Raw genomic sequence first — 19408 nt, forward strand, 5'->3', positions numbered from 1 at the left:
GATTCTAGACTGAAAGGATGAGCAGATGAGGACAGGTAATGTACTCCTTGAAATTCAGAAGAATGAAGGGGGGTACTTCATAGAGTATTTTGAATGTGGACAGACCTGAACAGAGGAGTTGTGGAAAAATTGTTTCCCATGGTAGGGGACTCAAGGACAAGAGGGCACAACTTCAGGACTGAAGGGCATCCATTTAAAACAGAAAATTTCTTTAGCCAGAGAGCCTTTAGCCTTTGGAAATTTTTGCCATTGGTGGCTGTGTATTTTTTATTTTTTTTCCCACTATAAACCATACTGACCAAAATACATACAGACATTTTTCTCTTGAATATATACAGTGTCATTTTCTCCCCTTTTTCCCCCCTCCCTTCCCATTTATTCAAAGTTCAATCTATAAGATACATTAAACCCGTTAAACAATGTCGTCACTTAATAAAAATAAACAAGAAATTTTTGTCTTTTACTCTTATATACTGAGTCAGTTCATTTCGTTGTCTTCTCCTTCTGTCATTTTAGGTGGTGGAGGTCCATGGTAGGATTTCTCTATTGTATTTCATGTATGGTTCGAATATTGTGATGTTATTTCTTAAATTATATGTTGTATTTAAGGCAGAGATTTATGGGTATCTCTCGTCAGGGTATCAAAGGTTATGGGGAGAAAGCAGGGAAGTGGGGTTGAGTGGAAGTGCGCATCAGCTCAAGATGGAATGTCAGAGCAGACTCGATGGGCTAAAATGGCCTACTTCTGCTCCAATATGCCACTTATAATCTTATTGTCTTAATTTCTTCCATAACTGCTCACAATGTCAAAGACCACACTTGCTAAATCATGTTTAATTACATTTTTGTTACCATCTTTTGAGACTCATTTTGGATAAAATGTCAATTGTTCGAAGTTATGAACAAATAACATTATAACTTTAGCAATAATTTTGGAGGCATCAGCCAAACGCCATTTCAGACCCTTTCTCACCATGCAGTCAGAAAGAGAAGCACTTGAATCAGTGAGGAAGTCAGATTGACAGTCAACACTTTCACTGAGCTGAATTTTCAGTTTGTATTTTTATTGATATTTTTTATTTCGTGCTGATTTAAAACAGGAAATTAATCATAAATATTACAAAAGTTTTGAGCTCAAATTTTGAATTAATTTGTTCAGAATTCTTGTAGATTTAATAATTCTTGTCATATCCTTGACTGAAGGAATGAATATCAGATTCTGAGCTTTCCTATTCCTTTTCATGTGATAATATCACCTGTGTGAATGGAGCCTTGTGCAGTCCTTTATTTCTTTCCTCTCATTTTTCACATTTGGTTCTGATGTTGGTAGCAATGATGATTTGCTTTGTTATTTTCCCAGACTGATTTCCTGTCACACAATCTAGCTGACAGCAAGGATCCAACGAGATGAGTTCATATTCTGTTGTCACAAATGTGAAATTAGCAATTGAGGTTCTGGTCTTTAAGTCGAGAAGCATCTTTACCTGATCCTATGTAACTCCAAACCTGTAGCCCTTGTTAAAAAAAAAACGACTGATCACCCAGCTGTTTAAAACCGCCACAACAGTGAGAATAAAATGGGATCAATGACCAAACATGGAACGGCACTTGAAAGTCGACACCTAATAGGCACACAAGCTTCTCTCGTCCTCAACAATATCTTCCTTGGGAACTTAGACCAACATTTTTTTGAACTGTCCCATGTACCATCCCACCAAAAAAAAACCCTGACATAAGTGTACTCACAGCAACACACTTCTCATCCACTGTCTCAGTCTGTTCCACCTCAGATCCTTTGTGGCAACATTTGGCTGGTTTCATTTGTGAGGTAGCTATGAACAAGTGTCTCCAGCCCAACTCCAGTTCCATTTCTTTTGGCACTTTTTCAGGACCAAAATATTCTAATTGTTTCTGTCATTTGTTTAACGTGCCTAAGCAGGCACAATCAATTTTGAGCATTGTGAAATTCTGAGACCCAGCTCCATCTACCCTGAAAAGTGGGGAGGGGGGGGGGGGGAATACCTGAAACTGAGTTTTACATCAGTAAGAGGGTGTTGATCAACAAAGCTAAAGTTTCTTGTGGCACCAAAACTGGATGCACCCACATTTAAGCTTTTAATTCCAGACTTGGAAGAGAATAACAGAAGCTATCAGATCATAATGCTTGAATCATCTCTCGTTTGGAGTCAGATTTCTGGATTGTTCAGTTAGTTTTAGACGTGACATTTGGGTGGCCCAGTGCCAGTGACTCAGGTTTGAATCTGGCTCTGCCTGTAAGGAGTTTGTACGTTCTCCCCATGCCCATGTGTTTTTCTTCCGGCTGCTCTGATTTCCTCCTACGTAGGTCACGTGTGTATTTGGGAGGGACAGGCTATGGGCTTGGATGCCATGTCACCGTGCTGTATCAAAAATAAAATTTAAATGTTGAAATGTTTTGGGACGTTGCATGTTTCCAATTGATTAAAGCACCTCCAGTGTGGCACTGAGATTTGCACTCACTTCCACCCTTTTGATCCAGAATTTGATCGTGAGCCTGGCTCTGCTGCTTCAATTCTCTCCCAGCCAGTACACCTGGCAACACTCAGGATGGAGCTTGATCCCTTGGAAACTTTTAAAATGACTGGGTAGCAGCAAGCAAACACAAACTCAGAAAAGACTGTACAACAGGTTTTATTCCAGTAAATGTCTGAACACTAGTTCATGCCTTGGTGGCTCCTGTGTGATTAGCCCAGGAGGGGCCAGCTATATTCTGGTTGGCTGATTGACAGCCGGCCAGGTGAAGTCAGCCCTTTAGGTGCTCTTCCTGCAGGTTCAGAGATTGCCCCCTACAGTAGGCTGGTGGTCATATCACCACACAAAGATTTTTGAAAGCTTTGAAACCAGGCACCTCCTTTAGTTGGCCTGTGGTGTCCACAATAGTGATGTCATCCAGCAGAAAGAATCATCAGTCAGGTTGAAGTTTGCTGGCACACTGCAAACAACTTCGAAAACAGTTTATAAATATATGAAAAAAGATTGAGACATACACACAATCTTACTCACATCCTTCAAAAATATTACTTGGTATTGCTCCAAAATGTATCAAATTATCAGGAACAGAAATTTTGTTCAGCAGAAATTATAAAATGTTAAAATTCAGTTTGAAATCTTTAAATGATTTTATCATTATTTTTAAAATTGAGCTTCTTAAGAGCTTGGATTTTCAAGCATACCTTTGTGCATCTAATGGTGAGCATTTATTTATACCTCAAAGGTTGCTGTTTAACAGACATAGCAATGACAGCAATTGCAAACCCACAGTGTTCAATTTAAATTTATTTGTGTGTGAATTGGAAATGAATTAAATTGTAGCTGGAAGTTGGGATCAATTTTCCTCAAAAGAAGTTTTTAGAAAAATTTGTAATCCATGCAACTGTTACCAGAAAAAAATATTTAAATTTGTTTTGCTTGCTTGACATGAGAACTCGTGTCTGAAATGAGATCAAGAGGCTAATATAAAAGTTGAGCACAGCTAATTAAAACAAAACAACAGCACACTACAGATGGGAGAAATTTTAAATGAAAACATTTTAGATTTTCTGTGAACATTTGGCAAATTTGCACATAATTTTAAGAAAGAGTAGGTGAATTATTCAGCTGAAGGGAGAGGAATTGAAATGTTAATTGTTTCTCCCCTTTTGGGTGCAATCTGACGTGCAGAAGGTTTGGCAAGATGTTCTGTTTTAATGGCAGATTTTTCCTCTCCAACAGCCCAAAACTATTAAACGTTAAGTGAGGGTGAATCTGACTGAGACTTTTGTTTGAGATTGGATTTCAGGCCATATCATTAAGGACAGCTTAACAAAGGAAAAATGCTCATCGTGCTTCACGTTTGCCTGGGAACTTGGATGTTGCATTCTCAAATGGGTGGCACGGTTAGAGTAGCGGTTAGTGCAACACTGTTGCAGCACCATCGACTGGTGTTCAAATCCCATGCTCTCTGCCAGGAGATTGTACATTCTCCCTGTTTCTCCCTGTTTTCCTCCACGTGCTCTGGTTTCCTTCCACCATCAAAACACACCGTGAGCATAGGTTTATAGGGTGGTATGAACTCGTGGACCAAAATGGCCTGCTACTGTGCTGTATGTTGATATTAAAAGAAAAATGAAAAAACGAATAAGTACTTCCTCCTAGGCACTACCTTCCTGCATTACAGGGATGATACTGTTTTGAAAAAAAAGTTGTCTGGCTATTGTTGATTATACCAGAAATTCTATTACTCTTGCTGTCAGAGCTGTTGGTATTGAACCTCTGAAGTAACCTACCTTTCGCACATACAAAAAGGCCACAATCAATCAGCACCTTCCAAGGTATAAGAGCAGAGGAGCAAAACAACCAAATGAAATGCTCAAGTTTCATCTCTGTGACAAGAAGGAACCACTCTCAGCTAAATGAAAATCAAACACATTCTTTTAAACATTACATTTACTAACCCACAGAATCTGGTCAAATCCAACAAACTTTTAAAATGCATAGTGATAATGTTGGTGAAGTAACAAACATTTTGGTCCTAAGTTTAGATCTGAAGGGAAATTGGATGTCCACAACATTTGGCTCATGATACCAAGCAAAACGGATAGGTTTCATTTTGTATTTCTGAAGGCTTCAAAAAGGAGAAATGCTCTGTAATATTTCATGGGCTCGGTGCTTAGAATCAATAATTCACGGTTGTATATCCAATCAGTATTAAGAAAAAATGCTTGATTGCTTTTTACTCCAGATGATAAAATGTTGTATTTTGCATTCATTACCCTCCTGTAGCCTTTAATTTTATTCACTAATAGTATTGGTTCACTGTGGGATGACAGGAGAACATGTGACTCTGCACGACTGAGACCTGTGGTCAATTAATCTTCAACAGCCTGTTGCAGCAAAACTATTCTCTGAGGGCTCGATAAAGAAACTTGTGCTGCTTTGCTACAAAAGTCCACATTTACTGCTTCAACTGAATTATTTTATTTGAAAATTGAAAAAAATTGATTTTTAAAATAAATTACATTTTGTAAAAATGTATTACATCTGCATGATGTTGATGAGACCACATTTGGAGTCTTGCGTATGGTACAGTTCTGTAGACACCATGGTTGAGTTAAACACAAAATGCTGGAGAAACTCGGCAGGTCTAACAGTTGTTCTTGATGTAGCAATGGCAAAGGTACAGAACCGACATTTTGGGCCCGAGTCCTTCAACAAAATAGAAAGGATATCATTAACTTGGAAAGGATGCAGGATGTTTCAGGGACTCCAGAGCTCTTCTTATCAGGAGAAGCTTCTAGCCTTCCCAGGGAAAGAAATTCAGTACTAGAGGGTGGAGATTTAAGGTGGGAGGAGAAAGATTTCAAATGGACCTGAGAGGATGGTGCATATCTGGAACGAGCTGCCAGGGGAAATTGGGGATGAAGATACACTTGTGATGTTTAAAAGACCTTTAGACATGGATGGAAACGGTTCAAAGTGATATGGGCCAAATGCAGGCAAATGGCACTAGCTCAATTGGAAAAATGAGTTTATCTGGATGATTTGGGGCACAGAGCCTGTTCCTGGTGTGGATAACGCCATGTCTCTGTGGCTCAAAAACCTTTTCAGGTGGGCCTTCAAAGAAATAGCGTTTCTGCTTGTGGCTCATTCAGTGTGTTTCAGATGATTTGCTGGAAAATGGCTCACGGAGCATTTGTGTAAGCAGGTCACCTGTCATAAGACATAAGCAGTGCTACTGTGCACTGGGATTTGCCAACTTCTTTTCTTATTCTGCAAAGAATATGGATGTTCTTGAAATATATGCATGTACCAAGCATGGTTATAGAGCTGTTCTGTGAATTTGGAATAGCTGTGTCATAAAAATGGTAAAACTATGCAATATGATGACAACATTTGACTGGCCTCTTGGCAATCTGAGGAAGTACTATTCAATAGTGTTCTGGAATGTATTTAAGCAGTATATTGGTATATCTTCCAAAGCCCTGCTCAGTTTGCAAATCAATTTGATAGGATATTTTCTTTTTAAAATATTTTTTACTCATTTTTAATACAGAACTTATACAGATAATATAATTCAATAAAATTATATGGATAATTATATAGAATTAATAAAACATTCAATGCAACAAAAGCATACACAAATTGTAAACCATATCCATAATTCAAATTCCAAGTGCTATATATAAAAAATTAATAGCAAAGAAAAAAAGAGAAAATAATAAAAAGAAAAGGAGAAAACTCAAACCCCAGCCTGACTGCATTGCCAGATGCCGTATGTGATTAATATTAAAAGAAAAACGAAGGTAGAAAAAAAGTTTAAAAAAAAAAGAAAAGATACAAGTCAACCATTTTAATTACACTGAGATGAAATTATAAAGTGGGAAAGTAAGTCATAGGTGACTCCTATAACATCTGAAACCTTGTATCTGTATTATTAAGTGAATAATGAATCTTTTCCAAACAGGACATGATGTCACACAACCACTGATCATGAGTAGGTGGAGCAGCATCCTTCCATTTTTTTTGTAATTCTTTATTTATCGCACTATGAACCATATCAACCAATATATTTACAGATGCATCTCTTTAAATATTCACAGTAACATTTTCTCTTTTTTCCCCCATCCCTCCCTTCCCCTTCCCACCCCCTCCAAAAACAGTAAATATTTGACATATAAAAATACAATAAAACAATATATTTATACAAAAAGAATACAAACAAAAAAGATGCATCATTTACTTATTCACATTAAATCTGATCGTGTTTATCTTCTTATCATTTTAGATGGTGGTGGTCCAAGGCCTGCTCTTTCTGTTATGTTCCATATATGGTTCCCAGGTTTTTTCAATCATTATAACTTTGTCTTTTAAATTATGTGATTTTTTTTTTCCAATGGGATACGCTTAAACTTGGATATATATTCCATTAATGTTTATAGTCATATAGTCCAACGTGGCCATCTTATATCTTTATTTTCACTTCTTTTCCGCCACTTCACCACCTCCATCCCTTCTTTCCATTACTGTTTTTTTAAGTTTTCCTTTTTAATCTCAATATATGACAATGCATTTAAGACATGAAATACCCCAACAATCCCCACAAGCAATAACTATTTAATCCCAAATGAACCTTCCCTCTTTGGATTGCCTCCTGTCCCTTGTCAGCAACCACAACTCCCCTTTCCATTCGGTTTGCGAACTTATTCGCAAGTGTCAACCAATTTCGCAGTGACCATTATTTTCCCAGCCCCCCCCCCCAAGAGAACACTATTTTCCTATTCTTATAAGAAAGCTCTTTTTTTTTCCTTCTTCCCCTTCTCTTATCCATCTTTAAATCTTTATATATACATATATATATATATATATATATATATATATTATCTTTTCTTTATATTTGTACATATTTTTGTATATTTTCTTGCCGCTCATCCTTCTTGTCACTCCTCCTCCTCTCTTCTGTCCTGCAAATGTTCAGCAAATTCTTGGGCTTTCTTTGGGTCCGAGAACAGTCTATTCTGTTCCCCAGGAATGAATACTTTGAGTACCACTGGATGTGTTCTTTGGCTTGGCTTCGCGGACGAAGATTTATGGAGGAGATAAATGTCCACGTCAGCTGCAGGTTCGTTTGTGGCTGACAAGTCCGATGCGGGACAGGCAGACACGGTTGCAGGGGAAAATTGGTTGGTTGGGGTTGGGTGTTGGGTTTTTCCTCCTTTGTCTTTTGTCAGTGAGGTGGGCTCTGCGGTCTTCTTCAAAGGAGGTTGCTGCCCGCCGAACTGTGAGGCGCCAAGATGCACGGTTTGAGGCGATATCAGCCCTCTGGCGGTGGTCAATGTGGCAGGCACCAAGAGATTTCTTTAGGCAGTCCTTGTACCTCTTCTTTGGTGCACCTCTGTCACGGTAGCCAGTGGAGAGCTCGCCATATAACACGATCTTGGGAAGGCGATGGACCTCCATTCTACCATAACATTGTTTTTGCCGTGTTGATTTCCTTTAAAAGTTCAAAGCTGTGGGAAAAAATATTTTTTGTCACTTATATTCCAACAGCTTATTGTCTTCTCTAACCTTCTTTCTTGCCTGATCCAGTATATTTTCTTTTGTCGTATATCTTAGAAATTTTACCAATATGGATCTCGGTTTTTGATGTGATGGCGGTTTTGGTACTAGTGCTCTATGTGCCCTTTCGATTTCTATTTCTTCATGTGAATCTGTCGTTCCCAGCACCTTCGGGATCCATCCTTTTATAAATTCCTTCATATCTGACCCTTCTTTGCCTTCTTTCAGGCCCACTATTTTTGTTGTTTCGCCTACTGTACTTTTCCAATTTGTCAATTTTTTGTGACAATAAATCTTGTCTCTTTAATATTTTTTCTGCTCTCTTCCAATTTCCCTCTTAAATCATTTATCTCCATTTCTACAGCAGCTTCTCGTTCCTCCACATTTTCTACTCTTTTCCCTATTTCAGTCATGACCAACTCTAAGCTTTGCATTCTGTCTTCAGCTCTTTTCGCTTTTCTTTTGATTGGCTATCATAAGAATTTAGTTCATTCTTTTAATGATCTCATTTGTTCTTCGAAAAAGGCTTTATCTAAACTTTGTCCTTCTATTTTACCTTCTTTCCTTTGAAATTCTTGGTCATCTTCCTCCTCTTCTTCTGTGTCTGTATTTATGTGTGTCATCGTCTCCTCTTTGTATCTTCGTCCTTCTCTGGTGAGCTGCTTCTGTATCCTTGCTGGGTTTCCCGCCACAGGCCGACCCGCCGCAGGTCGGTCCCCCTGTCGGTTGCCCCGTTGCCGCTCACCCTTTTCCAGCCCTTCATTCTCTTTCTCACCACTCTTCTTCTTTCTTGTTTACTTCCCCCAGCCAAACGCCCCGATACTGGGCATCTCTCAGTTGGCTGCTCCTCAGCTGAGTCTCCCTCCTGTCAGCTTTAATCTTTTCTTTTACTTGCGCACTGCGCATACGCAACTCTTCTTGGCTCTGAGAGCCACTTTTGAAGTTCGCCGGTCAGGAGGACACCGCCCCTCTGGGGACTCACCAACACCGGAGATTGGCCACTCCTCTCCACGATGGCTGTCTGTTCTGACGTGCAGGTAAGGCCACCTTCTTTCTTCTCCAGTGATTTTCTTTTTTCCCTTTTCTCTTTTATTCTTACTTTTTCTCTTTTGGGAGCCATCTTCTGTCTCTTCTCTGTAACTTTATCTTTCTCTTCCTGTATTTTATGTTTATTGAGCTCTTTTTTCACACTTGTTTTTATTTCTCTGGAGAGGGCTGTTTCCACCTGACCAGCCACTCCTCCATCACATGACTCCCATCCCGCATCCTTCCATTTAAGTAAAATCACTCGCCTCGCCAAAAGAGATGGCTCAACTCTGAACCAAAGACAGAGAAGAGTTGTTCCCTCCCATTGTGCCAGAGGGCCATCAAGGATTTGGTATTAAATCTAGGTTAAAAATTTTTGATAAAGTATGGAAAACCTCTCTCCAGTATTTTCCTAGACTAGGACAAGTCCAGAACACATGAATTAATGACGTTTCTCTGCTCTTACACCTGTCACAGCAAGAACTCGTATCTGAATAGAAATGAGATCATTTAGCTTGAGATGTGTGCCCTGTGTACCACTTTAATTTGCAATAAGCAATGATGAGCACATAATGAAGAACTTAAGAATTGTATCCCAATCCACATCCAATATATTTAAATCTTTTCCGAAGCATTTTTAATTCTAACTAAAGTCTGATTTAACCATAACAGTTTCTCGTAAATGATAGATATTAAACCTTTACGAGAAGGTGATAAACTAAAAAATTCATGAACAAAATTTGATTCGGACTCTTGGAAAAATCAGATATTTTCAAGGTTATTTTTACCCCTTTTGTGATGTGTGTCGAAAGAACCAAAGACTTGTTGATCCAAACCGAGGCTTTTATTAACTAAAAGACTGGAGCATATCACAAGAAGGTTGACCAGTCCAGAATGACCTGGTTTGGCTAGGAGCAATCCTTTAAGACCTGCCAGTAGGTGTGGCTACACTCTCAGCCAATTACAGTCATCCTTCACTACCATCTGTACATATACGCATTGGTGATAGAATCTATACTATCACACCTTTATTATGAGATACACCCCACCCCAGATCCAGCTGCAGTTTGGGAGAAAGGAGATTTGACAATTATTGAAAAGCACCATTTAATTTTGGTCTTGATGGGATCTGGCAACTGAGAAGGGGAAGAGGCCTCATCTGTTTGATAGTAAAGGGGGCAAAGAATTAACATTGATGCCAATACCATTCCCCAGCTCATGAGCCTTTTCAAACCCAACCTCTGATCAGTTATCATCCTAATGCTAATTCAAGTTACTATAGACATCAAAAAAACAGCCAGCTAACATGAATTGGAACATTCCACCAACAAATGGACATGGTAATCCGATGCAAGTCTGGGCACAGGGTAACATTTAAGTAAACTTCATGTTGGGGAGGTGGGATTTCAATACTCATTGGAGGTATTGTTGAGGGTCTTGTGGAGAAAAAAGATTTTATTTTATTTAAAATTTGTACAAAGCAGACTCAATGGTCATGTCGTGGCCATATTGTCTTTTCCAAGTGGTGGGAAAAAAATTTCTGCAAATTATGTAACAACTGCAAGGAAAATGAAGGCAGCAGACTTGTCACAATGTATGGCATTTTTCTACTTCGCCTTGCTTCAAACTGGAGATCACCTTTCTCAAATTCAGCTTCCCACAGAAATGCAACTTTGTTTGTTTAAGTTGTGGTGGAATGCAGCAAGATCTCAACAGACCAGATCTCATCAAAGAATGTCCATGTCACTGGCCAGAGACGTTTTTTATTTTCCTAACTTTATCTCCAATAAGCTTCCTTCTGGAGTGGAGTTGACCTAATCTGATTGAGATACCATGCCTATTTTCCAAATCTTAGGTTATCCAATCCTTAGCACTGTGTAGGTGATGTTTGCATTTGCTCAAAGTCAACTTCAAGTTGTTTATTAAAGCAGATGAAAGGGTTGGGAATGCACTCATTGAAGAGGATTTGACAAAATTCATCTATTTCTCCTATTTTCTTGCAATATAGATTGAGGCCATTCAGCCCATTGTCCTTGCTGGCTCTTGTCGCAACAACAGACCTTTTTACACAGAAAACCCACTTAAAATGACATGTGAATGACTCGTCTTTAAAGGAAACTTGGGTCGTTCACACTGAACCAAGAAATGCCAGTTCAGTACAACCTTTTACATAAGCAGGCCAGCATCTCAGAGCAAAAGGAGGTGGGACTTGTAGGATTACAGCACTAACCCTTTAAGACAGAAGCTGTGGTGAAATGCATTGGCTCTGATACTACCTATTTTCATTGCGTTTATACAGGTAGGTGAAGTGGTTAAATGGCAGTTAATTCCTGTCTTAACAGCTGTGTCAAATGGGCTATTGTTTAATTGGCACTTCAAGCTGCTGCTTTTTAAATTTAGTCCTTAGCTCCTCAAATTTTCTTAACTGGACCTCTTTCCTGGTTCTACCAATGTCCTTGGTACCCACATGGACCACAACAAATAGATCTTTCCATAGCACGGCAAATTCCTCTGAAGGTCAAATAAGATGTCCTGAACCCAAGCACCAAGGAGGCAACGCAGCTTCCAGGACGCTCTATCCCTGTGACATACAACTTTGTCTATTCCCCAAACTCTACTATCCCCAATTACCATTACATTTCTCTTCACTCCCCCCCTCCCCTCCTGAATGATTTCCTGAACCATGGTGCCACAGTTGGGTTGCTCATCCTTCCTACAGCCCACACTCTTTACCACGCAGGAGAAAGAATCTCGGACTTGTGAGACAATATCAAGCGCTGAGTCTCTTGGCTCTTACCACCTGCCTCACTCGCAGTTACACCCTTTTGTCCTTGACCACACACCAGATTTGAGGCACCTCATCTAATGGACATGACTACCTCCTAAAACAAAGTGTCCATATACCTCTTTCCCCCCCCCACCCCCCTCTCTGATGTGTTTCAGTGTTTAGAATTCAGAATCCAGGTCATCAATTTTGAGCCTGAATTCCTTGAGCAACCAACATTTGCTGCAGATGTCAATATCAGGAACCACAATGGATATGGAAGCGTTGAAGAGGATGCAGAGGTGATTTACCAGATGTTGCCGGGATGGGAGAATGCGTCTTATGAGGCAAGGCTAACAGTGCTTGGGTTTTTTCTCCTTGGCATGAAGAAGGGTGAGAGGTCCACAAAATTATGAGAGTCATAGATAGGGTGGAGAGTTGACAACTTTTTCTCAGAGCGACTGTGGGAAACACCAGAGAATATCTGTTTAAAGTGAGATGAGGAAAGTTTAGGGGAGAAAACAGGGGCAAGTTCTTCACATACAGAGTAGTGGATGCCTGGAATGGATTGTGGAGGCTGGTACAATAGCAACATCTAAAAGACTCTTCGACAGGCACACGGATACAAAAAAATAGATATGGGTGTGAGATAGGGAAAGTTCAGATCATTGAGTAGGTTAGCACGACAGCATGGGCTGCAAGGCCTAAACTGGGTTGTTATGTTCTAATATTCAAGCCATGGTTATGTGAAAAGTGAAGAGATTAACCACTGTAGGATGAAACCATACCTGCCAATGTCTCTCTCTGCTCACTACCAGTGAAAGCGAAAGAAAAAGATCAAAAGTTCCAAAAGCTTTCAAATCCTTTCTAAGAAATAGGCAGGTATATCCACTCTCCAAGTATTTTTCTCAAAATCCAATGAAAGAATAAAAAATAATCACTTTTGAATATTTCTTTCATATGTAACCGTACTATTCATTTTCAAGATTCTTTTATTGTCATGTAATGAAACAAATGTAATATTACACAAAATTGAATTTAGCCTGCCACAAAGCAGACATAGGTTCACCATCAGCAGAAATTGCTCCGCACCTCTCACAGCAGGGAAAGAGAAGCCAAATAGAGTCCCTTCAGAGTCACCGAGTGTCCATAGATACCTCCAGCACTTCCGCAGCCTATGCAAATGGACAAATTTCAGTCCAAACCGTCAGCAACCGAGCTCCAGTTCCAAACCTGCGACAGGATCGGGAAACCTTCAGTGCCCGAGGCCCCTCAGCTGCGGCTGGCAGAGGCTGAACCTCACGACCTCAAAGATCACATCCCTGTACCCCAGGACCAAGACCCTTGAACTGGCTATGCACATATGACAATCAACCCCATAACTATTGAGGATTGATTACATGCATTTTTGATCAGAATTTATTGTCATGAACAAGCCAAGAAATTTGGTGTTTTGTGGCAGCGTCACGGTCCAAACATTCTGTAGGATGAATAAAAGCTCTCGCGACTGGAGGGAGAACATGTGTCTTTATTGGCTTATAACCGAGGGTAGGGTCTTACAGTGGTCTTCAGATGGGCTCAGAGTTTAGGCGGGAAACCAAGGTTATATATGGGTAGATGGGAACGGAACCAGCCATCAGTATAACACACCACCAGTGAATCTCAGTTCACTGCACATTCATATTATTATGACCATCTTAAAACATTACTAAAAAAATACAACAATCACGGTTCACTAAAAGCAAGGCAGTGTCTTCAGTTCATTGATTATTCAGGAATCTTCTGTTATTTGACAATTCTGTTATCTGACATCCCGTGAAGGTTTCATGATGCAATTGTAAGTAGATTGTAGAAGTGAGCAGATGACATTTGCAGACAATCGATGGATTATCAAGTAATGTTCTTTCAAATGAAAACAAAGCCGCATCAAAAGACCTCAATTAGATGCTCATAACAGTTAGACTGCAAACTTGCAATCTACTTTTCCTGTTCCAAGTCTATTATTTAATAATGAAATTGTAAAGAGATCTTAAATTGCTCAGGCAATTTATATTCAAGCTTCATTGCCACTTTTGCTTGAGGTCAGCTCTAAGAGTTCAGCAAAGAATGACCTAGGCCCATGCTTTAGCCAGAATGACTGTTCGTGAAGGTCAGCAACAGTTTCAGCCTCAAAACTTGCAGTTATTCAGTCTAGCCCCTTGGCTGATTACAATTTGAAAGCTAAATTCTCCTGGGATACAACTACCAAGTTTATTTTTTTAAAAAAAGGAACTAATGACTAGTTTTTTTTTTAAACATCAAACCAATTCTCTGTAACTGCTTTCCTGAACATCTTTGCCTTGATGCTTCTCTCTCCCTGCTTGTTAAAGTCCCCTGAAACCTTTTTTCTCTTTGTCTTTGATCATTTCTCCTGACATCTACCTGTTTGATCTTTATGTTACATGAAGGTACCTCAAGACATTGTGAACATTTTTATTTTATAAAAAAATTATGTAAGATGCAGGTAAAAGTAGACAATTCTGCCATGTCGCAGAATTCCACATAGAACATTTTAAAACGTGTTCTAAGTTTAGTGAGATATGTTTTCAGTGTACAACAGGAATTGCATATTGAACTAAAATTATTTCTCTATTTTAATATGTGCATGTCTGAATCAAAATGATTGTCATGAATAAGTCACAAAATTTATTTCCCCTGTACGAATAAGCATGGAGGAATGATGTCTGGTGATGCTGTGATTGTGGTAAAAACACAGAAATGACAAAGGAACACAGTCAGTCTCGCAAGGTCCATGAAGGCATATAACCAAAGTTTTGGGCCTGATCCCTTCTTTAAGGTGTGAGTAAAAAGCAGGCAGGTGGCCGAATTAAAAGGCTGGGGAGAAGAGCTTGTGGTCACAGGAAGTTTTACATTTTGTGCTAACACTTCCTCCGTCAGCACCATACAAGGCCCCAAACAGTTCTTCCAAGTGAAGCTGCAGAGGTCATCTATTGCATCTGGTGCTCCCATCGTGATCTCCTCCACGTTGGAGAGACTGGTCGCAGACTGGGAGATCGCTTCGTAGAGCACCTTGGCCCTGTCTGCTGCAATAATGGGGATTTCCCAGGGGCAACCCATTTCAATTCCCTGTCATTTTCCCATACTGACACACCTGTCCATGGTCTCGTGCACTGCCAGACTGAGACCGCCCGCAAATTGGAAGGATGGCACTAACATTGACTTTTCCAGCTTCTCTCAGCCTCCCCCTTCTATCCCTATTTCTCCTTTCCTCTCTCTCTCTCATTCTATCCCCCTCTATTTTCTATCTGTCTCCTTTCCTCCAGCTCTGCATTTACAGTGCCCTGATTAATTTTCCCCTCTCTTCTCTCTTATCTATGTTCTGTTCTCACCCTTTGTTGGCCTGTGCTCCTCCTCCCTGCACTTCCTTCCCTTTTCCTCAGCCTTTTAATTTATGTGCCTGCCTGCTTTTCACTCACACCTTGAAAAAGGGCTCAAGCCAGAAACATCCGTTAGATCTCTTTACCTCCTATGGATGATGTGAGACTGGCTGAGTTCCCCCAGCATTTCCTGTGTGTTCACTCGTGTACGACTGAGCCAATTTAACATCTCTTCTACAATACTGAACTAAAGAATGTCATTGCCAGCATATTAATAATTTCCTGCTTACTTCTTGTCACAAAATTTGTCACAAAGGATTTGTGGTTGCTTTTTATCAGCTGTTGAATGGTAATGATATGGATGAGTGTTTGACAGGCAGGAATTCATGCATGGTGTTAATGTTAATCTCTCCGTTGGACCACTCTGACCTGATCATTGGTCCACAAGCTCTGAAAAGTTACAAGCAGAACATTTTTTAATTTAATAAAACATAGTTCAGCCTCCTGTACTTAATGTGTAATCTATATGTTTATGTCCTCATTATTTCTTTCTCTGAATCATCCCTAATTATCAGCTCTTCCAGAGTGTGACATCAGAATTTTTAACTTCCAATACCCTTCAGAGCAAAGATTGGCTGAGTTTGATTTCAGATATTGTACTATTTGGCTCAACTCATCTAAGGTTTGTTGCAAATATGGTTGACATTTTGATTATTCATTCACGCTGACCATTAATTTTTTAAATATAGATGGTCACTTCATGGGAGTCTCTTTTCACCATTATGGTGCAACCACGTCTATGAATTTGACAATATTGTTTTACTCCCTAAAGTGCAAAGAGTAACTTTGGCTTTGTTCTGCTTTCATAAGATAGGTTCATAGTGTTTCCTTCATATTTGGAAGCAAGAGCTTGAGACAGTAAAGTTGCAAACTTGCAATAAAACCAAGTTATTGGGACCTTATCTCCACAGCTGGTCACCCTTCTGCAGGAAGGTTGTAACAGCAATGGAGAGAGTAGATTTATGAGTACGTTGCCAAGACTAGAGAGTTTTAGTTGCAAGATTGAAGAACCTGTGCTTGTTTTCTTTGGAACAATGTAGTCCAGAGGAAGATATTTATTGAGGTGTGTCAGATCAATGTGATCCGAAATGACCACCTTTCCACTGCAGACAATTCAGTAACTATGGAACATTGATTTACATTAAATAGCACAAGGAATAAAAATCAACTGAGGAAAATCTTTTTCATCAAAAGTGGTAATGTCGCTGAAATTGTAATGAAGGCTTCTAACAAAGGCTGAATTCTGATCATTGTGTTGAACTAATGGTCATTGTACTGCCCAGTCAGAGAATCTTTCAGCTGTCCATTACACGTGATTCTCTGTTGGTGGATTCCTTGTCTTTTAGTAAGAGCTACAGTTTTGTAGAGTTAGATTTATAGATATAACACGGTAACCCTTTCAGCCTACGAACCTGTGCTGCCTTTGTATTGTGACGAACATCAACCACACGAAACAGAGTGCAAGCTAAACACTAGTTTTAATAGACTAATATATACAGCTAGGTCTTGCCTCTGTGCAAGCCTTGGTCAGAATGGAGGAGTATGAGCTCCGATCGGCTTTATATACAAGGTCGTCAGGTGGTGGCCCTTGGTGACCTAGTGGTGTAATAGCATATCACCACAGCCTAAATACACACATGTGACTAATTAACCTAATAATCCTTCTGTATTTTTGGAATGTGGGAGTAAACCGGAGCAACTGGAGGAAACCCATGCAGACACAGAGAATGTACAAACTCATTACAAACACCAGTGGATTTGAACCCAGCGCACTGGTGCTGTAATAATGTTGCAATAACTGCTATGCTAAGAAAATCAGATGACTTTCAGATTTTCAGAACTCTGTGTCTTGAATGGTGCTCATGTAGGAATGTACCTCTCATCACTGCATATTTAAGTATCTCTCGCTGAAAATTTGGAGAAATATTTGACAGTGAAAAAACATTCATAGGAAACTACTAGTTTTCCTGAGCTTTGTCATGTTGAGAAGGGTATCAAGTTCGGATTGTTCACAGAGAGATGAGTCTGGACACAGTGTTACAATCACACGTAACTTAAATTAACACACTAGAGACAAACAGGGAGAACGTCAAACAGTACTAGATTACTATATTACTTAAACAACCATATAGACATTCACATTGGACCTAGGTTGGACTCCGATGCCAGTGGCTGCCTATACTCTACACGGTCACGCACTTAAGTACACACTTTATAGATGGACTTTCACACACACACGGTGCCCTGTACCAATGGGGGTGCGGCTCTCTGCAAGTACTGATCTATTGCAGTACTACAGCCCAGCTTCGGTGTAGTGCACACTTTACCCGTGACACGTCCAGCAATGTCCACAGTAGTGACCTGGCGTGATGTCCAGAGCTTTGATCACAAGTTTGAGAGAAATGTGCTATGCATCAATGTTTTATACAGTTGTGATCTGGGCACCTAGCCAATAATGGCCCTAGGAAATGTAAACGAGCCAACAGGAAGGTGTGCACTGATGAGTGGCCAGAGTCCAACTTTGATTGACAGGAGATGCAATTTCTGAATAAGTTTCAGACAGGGAGGACATGACCACCTGCAATACCCCAGGCAGGGACGCCACACGGTTCTCCACAATCCACATATAACAAGCTTATGTTCAAGATCAGCTGATCCAAGCTTTAATGGTCAACATGTGTGTTATAGACACAACAGCAATATCTCAACAGGACAAAGGCAACTTCCCCAATGTCACCAGGGCAATGAACTTTCATGCATCTGGTTCTTTCAGTCTAGAATTCAGAAAATATCATGATTTAACATCCAGTTCCAATATTCATTATTCAAAGGTATTTGGTTAAGTTTCATGCCCCTTTCCGCCACCCTTCCATCACCAGAGATCATCAGGCACAAGGATTGCATGGGTTTGTAAGGTCTGGATGTTTCTCCACAGTAAACGGTGTCATAGACTGCATCAACATTACTTTCAGGTATTCATCTTCAGCTCTCACTTGCACCAGAATCACTTAGTATTTCATCCTCTCAAAATCCTGGTAATGGGAAAGGAATGAATCTTGCAGGCATTTCTGTTATCAAGCAACAGTCATGATAATTTAATTGTACAGCAAACTATTGTGGTAATTGTACCACAGCAATCCAAAGAATGGCTATTGGGTTGGGTGTTTAAGGGCCAAATGTTGACAAAAGAATGTCTATTCCATTATTTAGTTACTTCGCAATGAAAGCCACATAGATAAGGTGAAACAGATGACTGAGACAACAATGGTGCAGCCTGGATTGATCTGGAGGAGGATTATAGCATTCAGCAAAGTGAATGTCAAAACATATGGTGATCTGCTGTGTCGCAACTTTCCACCCTCTCGAGCAGTAGCAGTTCTCCTGGGTGACCTTGGGTGGGGTGGCGAGCATCTCCCACTGATCTGCTGTGAATAGATTTATTCAAAATTTTGATAACTGGAAACACAAGGGTGAGGGAAAGATCGTTGCCAAGTTTGAATCTCTTTCAGCAGTAATTTTTAATGGAATGGATGCTGATGTTGCCAAGGAAGTTGTCTTGCATGTCAGCTGCCTTTGAGAAGAGTTTCTACACGACTTCCCAGAAATCAGCTAAGAAGGACTGGCACTGGTGAGGAACCCCATTCTTGTTAAAATCAACAAATTCCCTGATGATCTTCAAGATGAACTCATTAACCTTCAAAATGATTCTGGATGCAGAGATGAGTTTGAGACTTTGTCCATCAGAGCAATTTTGGCCAAAAATGATAGATAGTTTACCCGTGTCTTCAGAATATTCTGCACTTCATGGCCACTTATCTTTGTGAATCAGGTTTTTCGATGTTGCTACAGTTGGAGACAAAGGTGTCGAAGTGGAGGCAAATCTCAGGTGTTATCTACAACAGAACCAAGGATGTGGAAATTGGTGAAGAAACTTCAGGAACAGGGGCCTCATTAAAGTGGCTTGAGCTTTGACTTTGGGAGTTTTTAATGTTCAGTATTTGTTTGCTGTGTTTATTGTTCTTAAACAATGTTAAATAAAATATTTTGAATTCGATAAAGATGTGTTTCTTACAGCTACTTTGAAAATATTGCTCAGTCATTGCCGCTA

At 39.9% G+C, this 19408-nt stretch overlaps 1 long non-coding RNA gene across 16 annotated transcripts in view; it reads left to right on the forward strand.

The window, feature by feature from the left end:
* Positions 1-19408, forward strand: part of LOC138759553 (uncharacterized) — a 596266-nt gene that overhangs the window by 327424 nt on the left and 249434 nt on the right. For 2 of the 16 annotated variants that reach the window (XR_011354923.1, XR_011354927.1), the window contains exon 10: positions 11108-11398. The exons of the other annotated variants lie outside the window; for them this stretch is intronic. This is a non-coding gene — a long non-coding RNA (uncharacterized lncRNA). The remainder of the gene's footprint in view (positions 1-11107; positions 11399-19408) is intronic. 16 annotated transcript variants of the gene reach the window in all.

This window comes from Narcine bancroftii, chromosome 3, assembly GCF_036971445.1.
Source record: "Narcine bancroftii isolate sNarBan1 chromosome 3, sNarBan1.hap1, whole genome shotgun sequence".
Classification (NCBI taxonomy): Eukaryota; Metazoa; Chordata; class Chondrichthyes; order Torpediniformes; family Narcinidae; genus Narcine; species Narcine bancroftii.